The sequence below is a fragment of the Cupressus sempervirens genome, chromosome 8, assembly GCF_028749045.1.
Source record: "Cupressus sempervirens isolate cs-2001-9-10 chromosome 8, ASM2874904v1, whole genome shotgun sequence".
In the NCBI taxonomy this organism is placed as follows: domain Eukaryota; kingdom Viridiplantae; phylum Streptophyta; class Pinopsida; order Cupressales; family Cupressaceae; genus Cupressus; species Cupressus sempervirens.
Genome location: NC_143125.1, coordinates 108,608,023 through 108,616,471, shown reverse-complemented (window position 1 = coordinate 108,616,471; position 8,449 = coordinate 108,608,023). Strand labels below are relative to the sequence as shown.

Below are 8,449 nucleotides of genomic sequence, written 5' to 3'. Positions count from 1 at the left end.
ACCATGAGTAGATATGAGAATGCATATCAATAATACTCTCTCTCTTAGGAATTCAAATCCTCCATACTATTTAAACACTATTTACCTAAAGGACCATGAGGCTTAAGATTGAGATGGGCATAGTTGTATCTAAAGGTGAGTGAATGTTGTAAATCACATGAAAGACACAAAGAGCTCAAATCCTCCACACTATTTAAACACTATTTATCTAAAGGACCATGAGGTGTGAAATTGAGATGGATGTAATTGTACCTAAAGGTATGTGAATGCCGTAACATAACAAATATACAAAGAGTTCAAATCCTCCATACTATGTAAACACTATTCACCCTAAGGACCATGAGGTGTGAAATTGAGATGGGATGAGTTGTGAGTAAAGGTGTGTCAATGCCACAAATCACATCCAAAGATACGCGGTGTCAAAAGTCCATGATGAAACTAACAACAATGATGTATGAACCCCACTTGCTTTGGGGATGGAACCGAGCCACTAAAATACTTGAGGGCCAAGCTTAGCCGAGGAATGTGTCACGTGGGGAGATGCACATAGACAAAAGAAACGTAAAGAAATCACCTAATGAAGGTATTACTCATATGGCAATGGAGGACATGGGGGTATGTGAAAGTAGGACAAAGGGCGTTGGGTCCGCCTGTCATGCCGATCCCCGGACCCACCAAACCCAAACCCGAATTTAACCCACCCCCCAACTCCCACTCCCACCTTTCATTCCTTTTATCTCCCCTCTCTCGCCCCTTCCATAGAGATCTCCATCTCGACAGTCATATGCATTTTGTGAGAATAGATTCATTCATATTCATGGGGGAGGATAAGTTTTTCCTGTCATGTTGTACTGCTCGTCTAGTGCGTTAGGAGAAGTTGATTAAAGCTGTGAGTCGGTTTTGAATCGAGTTGAGAAGAAAGATGGAGAAAATGGGCAGGGGAAGACTTTAGGAAGGAGAAAAAGTTATCATTTTTGTGGTGTGCTTTTGGGATTTTGAGGATTGCAAGAACATACCCATTTCAGAATCAATTCATTCGTGGAGGAGTTCAGTCCGTAAAACTTCTCTTTTCGGTGGTGTGATTTTGGGATTTTCAGGATTTGAAGAACTTGTTCATTCTCAAAATCAGCTCATTCATGGAAGAGAAGTTCATTCTGTAAAATTTCTCTCTTTTGTGGTATGATTTGGGGATTTTGAGGATTGCAAGAACATGCCCGTTCCCAGATTCAACTCATTGATGGAGGAAGTGTTCATTGATTCATGGTATAGTGCTCGGGTGCGTTGAATGGCCCGGCGGGTGAGGCAGTAAAACGGAGTGTCGGCTCCGAATTGCTTTGCACTGAAGGACAAGAAAATTAGGGGAAAAAAAAGAGGCTGATGAAGAAATAAGAAAGAATCAAACTTTTCATTTTTGTTGCATGTTTTGGGCATTTTGAGAATTGCAGAGGAAGAAGTTAGGAAGTAGTGCAAGCCGAATCGGCACTTTGAGGCAGTAAAACATCCGGTACGGCTCTGAATTGATTTGAACCGAAGAAGAAGAAGTGAAGAGGGAGAAAAGGGGCAGAGGAAGAAGAAAAACCGAGTTTTTTTTTTCTGATTTGGGCATTCTGTGAACTGCACCAAAACATTTCATCCGGCCCCAAATCGATTTGGGCATTCCAAACGGAGCGAGGGAGATCAAAAACCAAACTTTTTCTCCTACAATTTACGGGATTTCAACGACCGCAATCCTGGCGGGCGGGTGGTGGGAAGGCAATGTGGCGCCGATGGGGCGGGCAGAGCCTCATCCGGCGGGCGGTGCTCCAGGCGGCGGAGGAGCCCCGTCGTCGGCGCCATCAGAAGAAGACGAGAACAGCGGGAACAGCAGCAGTCAGGGGGGGAACGGGAACAAGAACATGAACAACAAGAGATCAAGAACAGAGGAAGAAGACGCCGCCGGCGGCGGGCACGGCGGAGACGGGCAGCCGACGCGCAGGCCGAGGGGTCGGCCGGCGGGATCGAAGAACAAACCAAAACCGCCCATCATAGTCACCCGGGACAGCCCGAATGCTCTCCGAGCTCACGTTTTGGAGGTCTCCAATGGCTGCGATGTGGCGGAGTGTGTGGCAACATTTGCCCGGAGAAGAGAGCGCGGCGTCTACATTCTCAGCGGCAGCGGCACCGTCACAAATGTTTCCCTCCGGCAGCCCGCTGCCCCCGGGGCAGTTGTGACTCTCCATGGCCGATTCGAGATTCTGTCCCTCTCGGGGGCCTTTCTGCCCGCCCCTGCTCCGCCCGGGTCGACGGGGCTGACGGTTTATTTGGCCGGCGGGCAGGGGCAGGTTGTGGGTGGGTCTGTTGTTGGGCCGCTCTTGGCTTCGGGCCCTGTTGTGATCATTGCTGCTTCGTTTACGAATGCCGGGTACGAGCGGCTCCCGTTGGAGGATGATGAAGAACAGGCGGCGCCGCCGGCGGTTCAGTCTCAGGGAATGAATTCTTCTCTTGCGCTCAGTGATGTTGCCGGGAGTAATAATAATGGCGGTATGCCGCAGCTGTATAATGTGCCTCCCAATCTCTTGACGAATTGTCTGCCGCCTGAGGCTTACTGGGCGGCTGCGGCTTCTGCTCGCCCGCCTTACTGAGGTGAAATGCTCGATCTCGAGGATTTCGTGGGCCGAAAGATTCGATCTTGAGGGTTTTGTGGGCCGAAATGCTGAGTCTTTTTTATTTGGGTCGGGATTTGGGGTTACGAAATGTTCAATCTTGGTCTCTGGGTTGCGAAAAGTTCAATCTTGTTATCTGGGTCGAGGATTTTGTGTTGCGAAAGGTGAAATCTTGTTTGGATCGAGGATCTTATGTTGCGAAAGGTTCAATCTTCACTGGATGTTCTCGAACGTGAATGTTCAATGTTCTTAAGGTACAATCTTCCGTGGAGCGAGGATTTTATGTTCTCAAATGTGAATGTTCAATCTTCATCTTCGAGTAGAGGAATTTATGTACCGAAAGATTCAGTCTTCTTCTCTCAGTGGAGGATTTAATGTTCCGAGAGATTCAGTCTTCTTCTCTGAGTAGAGGATTTTATGTAGACAATTTAATGTTCTGAAAGATTCAACCTTGTTTTCTGATATGTACGAAAAGATTCAATCTTCTTCTATGGGTGAGGATTTTATGTTCTGAGATATCCAATCTTCTTCCTTGGGTTGAAGATTTTATGTTCAGAATGGTTCAATCTTTTTCTTTGGGCAGAAGATATCATGTTCCTAGAGGTTTCAATTTCGTCTTCCTTGGGTCGAGGATTTTATGTACTGAAAACGTTCAATTTTTCTTCGGGTTGAGGGTTTGATGCACTGACACATTCAATCTTCTTCTTGGGGTGGAGGAGTTAAAATTTTATCTACTGAAGCGTTCAGTCTGCTTCTCTAGGTGGACGATTTTTATCTTCTTAGGGTGGAGGATTTTATGCGTCAGAAGGTTCGATCTTTTTCTTTGGGTCGATTTTATATGCAGAAATATTCAATTTTTGGGTACGGTGGGATGGGTTGCGGCCTTTGCCGCATTCTTTTTTCTCTGTGTAAATTAGATCCTGGCAGCTATGTTGTGATTGAATATAATTTTATGATCGAAATGCTTGTTCTTATTTTTCTGAGGTGATTTCGAGCTCCTCGTAGAGTAGTATGGGTATATGAGTGGTAATGGCTCCCATGGGCTTGTACCCGTTTGCCTTTTGCTTCAACTAACATTCATTTTCTCTTGTCAAAATTAGATCTTGTGACTTGTCTTGTAGTTGAGGATGGTAATGATCTTGTAGCTGAAGATGGTTTATAATGGCAGGGCAGTAATCTTGTAGTTGAAGATAGAGATTTAAATGGCAATAATCTTGTAGTTGAAGATAGAGTTTATAATGGCAATAATCTTGTAGTTGAAGATGGTTTTATAATGGCAATAATTTATAAAATCTCGCATTTGAAGAACCTATGGCATTCTCTCATGGAATGGATCTTGTACTAGAATTAACATTCTTTCTTACTTTTAGAGATCACATCTCTGGAGAAATATTTTGCGATTGGATTGCGAGGAAATTTCATATTTCAATTAGAAGAGCTGGGGTTGCATCATTTTTCCCCTTTTCTGTTTCATTTAGTAGTCTTTCCGCCTGAATTGGATTTGATTTAGTAATGCTTGTGCTCTTGCAATGGGACTGTAATTAAATTTCTGATTTTTATACTCCATAGATCGAAGTGGGTGACTATCTAAAATATATTCAACATGGCATTTGCTGAAAACAGTAGTTGGGACATGTTGCAAAATCATTTTCTGCTGAGTTGAATTAATCTTCATTCGTTTTCTATCTACATACAACTCAGAAACTTTGTGCATGTTGAATCGGTTGGCCGGCTTCTTGTTTACATACAAAACTAGATGATTAATTTGGGTTGTACACAAACTACATTGATTGGATCATGTTAAGATTGAGTTCCTGAATTTTTTTGGGGGCTTTTGATGAAATCAGACATGTCTGAATTCAGACCATGAAGAGCAATAATGGCCTTCTTGACTGGATATCCAACTGAATTATCATACAGTATAATATCAATAAATGCATGAGTCTGCCATGTTGTTTCACTTAGTTTTCTGAGAGTAGTTATCAATTTTCTATGCATATAAATTGTTTGAGATTCATAGTTTCATGGTTTAATATCTAAGTTTTTTATTATTAAAAATGAGCTTAAAATTTTGTAGCTTTGCCTACAAATTAATATTGTGATGTTATAGGTGGCAATTCAGTTGGCCTAAGTTCTTCCCGCTCCATGAAAATAGAAATGTAATATTTGGGTTTGGCTTATCAATTTATGATGAATTTTTCACCTACCCTTATTTATGGTTATGAACTTCTTCACCTTTTATTACACTTTACATATGTTTGATGTTCGAAGCCTACGATGAGAATAATGATGAATCGACTTTGAAACCTTAACATCTTTTATTGATGTTTGTGGCGTATTTCTTCGGAAAATCTGCACAAAAGCTAAATCTTTAAAATCTTTGATGATGTGTTCAATTTTGCAGTTAATGTGCCCATGTATTCTGAATCTAATCTGACATGATAAGAGGTTTGAGAATGGTCACATTTCTCATGGCTGACGCACAAATTTATGCATATCAACATGCCTCCCACTTAATGCTGCCTGGTATTTCCAAAAGTCTTTGAATTTATTTAATGTATTGACCATTCACCTGTCAGAAACAGTACAATACTATCTACCTGGACTCAAGTCCCACGAGATATAATAGAATAACATTTCTAAAATCCTTGTGATGTGCACGTTGGAAATCCTATTTAAAAGATTATTCACCTGTATTTGTTTTATTGTTCAGATGTTTGTACGACACCATTTACCTACAGGTGTATAGATTTGTATTGGGGAGATCTAGAGGGCCCTCTCATGAAGTATAAGTTCAAAAAGAATGGCCACAATGGTTGAAACTAAAAGCAAAAGATTGCAACTGAAAATCAACCTAACTTTGTATTTCAAACAACAATGAAAGGCAACCTGTTATACCCCAATTTATTTCTTGCATCAACATTTCACATCACACTAGTTCTTTCGCAACATTTCAGATCACATGGCTTGTTAATGAGCTAGTTGTGTCTGTTCTACAAATCAACACCCTCTTAATATTTTTATTATAAAAAATATAAATATTTTGAATCATACTCTCTGATCTACCATCTCATTCTATCTGTTTATCATTAACAATTTGAATTACACTCCGATCCTTTTTTCATGATCAACGATTTGAATCAGAGAGTGTGATCCAAATGATGAATCAGAATACGATCCCAAATATTAATGTTAGAAAATATACAAAGCCAAATTCACAAACAAATTTTGCAATAATGTTAAGCTTTTATATTTATAAAAAAAACTTGTTCTTATTTCAAATGAAAAAAGAATAAAAGGCAAGAACTACATCACAGCTCCATACTATTTTCTTAAGTTTTTGATTTGCACCAAATTGCTTGCATTCATTGAGGGGATTGATAAAGCACTTTGGCAAAAGTCACGAGAGTGGATAACATTTTAATTATTTAATAGAAAGCTTTAACCTCTTCTCGTTGTCACGTAGAATATTGCAATAATTTCAAAATTCCATGATGCAGTTTGAATTGTTTATACTCTCAGAATTCCATGTTGTATATTCAATTGTTTTTAGTGTCTATTTTCTTAAAGTTCGTCTAGATCTTGATCTATCTTGATGTTAACCAAGGTTGGTTCAGAACTCGTGGTAATTTGTTTTTGTTTTTGTGTTGGTATCTTGAATCAAAATCTGAAGAATATAAGACAAGTTTGATTACTTTAGTTTGCCCATTTGTTTTGATGTTCACATAGCAAGGCAACAACATTTGAATGCAAATCCAATGCAACAATTTCCTTTTTTTTTTTTTTCTGAAATAGCTATAGAATCTATTTTATTTCATTTTAGAATATATATAGAGAAGGGAGCAATCTTTAGTCTTGATTAGATTGTTTCAAATTCTTGACCTCATAGTTTTTTCTTTGATATATTTCATTATAAATAATAGTGTTGTAATTCTCTTATATGTTTTTATTTAGATTAGTAGGGAAATGCTTTTGATTCAAAAATCTCTTTCGTTTAGATTAGTTGGGAAAGGGTTTTGATTCCAAAATCTATTTAGATTAGTAGGAAAAGGGTTTTGATTCCAAAAGTTCAATACACAAATAGCAAAAAGAATAATAGATAAAACCAAGACATTAAGAGTAGAGAGCCTTGACCTACAGAACCACCTTACAAGGAATGCCAATACAAGGAAACAACAATAAAATTTTTCTAACGAAAACATAGAGCAACTCCAATGAGTAAATATTAGTTTAACATATAAAATTTTAATTCTTGGGTAGGTAGCTAAGAAACTTGCCCTAAGTTGCCTCATCTTCTTTGTGCTCCACCTTCATCTCATTTGTTGCATCCTATGAATCCTTGCCATTTCTCTTTTTTTTGGAGTGTTTGGCCAAAAATAGTACCTATTATAACCTTCCTCATTATCTCATCTATAAAAGAAACAAGTTTTTCCAGTGCACTCTCTATCTTTTTAATCTTTCTTAGTAGTTACCAATGAAGCCATTGATCCCTTTTAATTTTTTGTAACATTCATTATAGTTTTTTCCACTTCCAACTTCAACTAATTTTTTTCGTAGACTAGTAGCATCCATTTTATCAGTTGAGAAACTCTAATGAGAAAATAACAACTCAATATACAAAGTTCCAATTCTTGGTCAGTGTTAAGAGAATCTTCTTTAGTTTCCTTTGCTCGAGTATGCTTCACTTTTTTCTTGTTAAATGCATTCAATGTATCCTTCCCATTTCCTAGATGCTTCTTATGTTTATTTATTTATTTTAGAACAACCAAAAACAATACACATTGTATAGTTGGTGTGAGTGTTCCAAGGGGTGCTTGCACTGCCCCTAGAGAGACCTAGCTTGTCTCTTCTAGGAACCTAGTCCACCGAGGTCCCTAATTGGCTTAGATTATTAACTAACACCAATCCAAACTCTTCTCTAATAGTTTGACCCTTTGTGCTTACCCTCAAAAGACTAACACACTAGTTTAGTACTCTTCTCCACACACACGTAGAGAGATCTAAGTGCAATTTGCTGTCGAACTTCATCCTTCATGGAAGGGTCATCCATCAACATGAGATCACTCCATTTTCTTCCATTTGTATCCATTTGGGAAGGTCTTTGGATCTCTTCCTTAACGATTTCAAGTTTTTGTCTCTAAGAAGCCTAATTAGGCCTAGTTCCAATTAGCCCTTTGAATTGACTAATTCCTCTTTCTTGCAAAAACTCTCCAAAAAAATTGGTTAACAAAATCCAGATTCAAGCACCCTTTTGGATTTCCTAAAGGATTTTGTAGGTCTTGAACCCCTATGTTTTCCGTATAGAGGATTCCTATTATGTAGGTCAAATAGGACTAAAATGCCTATTTCCTAAGACTAGGCTACAAACTTGTTTGGAAACTTACCTAATTGGATTGGTCAGACCTCAATCTCTAGGATATATCAAGTTATGACTATCCCCTTCCTAGAACTATACTTGTTCCGTATAACACTTCCATTCCCTGCACTTAACCTTTTGTTTTAGCACTGTCAAACCTCTAACCAGGCATTCCTAGCTCGCTTAGGGCTTCAGTTTAAAAATAGCTCCCCAAACTTACACAACTCCTAATCTTAGAAATATGTACACTAATGAATCCCCTAACCTTTCCATCTACCCTTAGGTACTTCCTATGGTTAGATTTCATGGGGGAGCCATTTCTTTATAGACTGGTCAACACAGATCCAGTGAACAAGCTATATGCAAAACAATTTACTAAAACAACTAAACTATCTCTACACTCAAAATACAAACAATGAAAAACACTTAAAACTAATCATATTACACGAAT

The 8,449-nt window shown here is 38.8% G+C and overlaps 1 pseudogene across 1 annotated transcript; it reads left to right on the top strand.

The window, feature by feature from the left end:
- Positions 1–724: 724 nt before the first annotated feature.
- Positions 725–3,616, top strand: LOC149541825 (AT-hook motif nuclear-localized protein 24 pseudogene; annotated as a pseudogene). The gene has a single exon (XR_016355373.1). The product of XR_016355373.1 is annotated as an AT-hook motif nuclear-localized protein 24 pseudogene (transcript).
- The last annotated feature ends 4,833 nt before the right edge of the window (positions 3,617–8,449 follow it).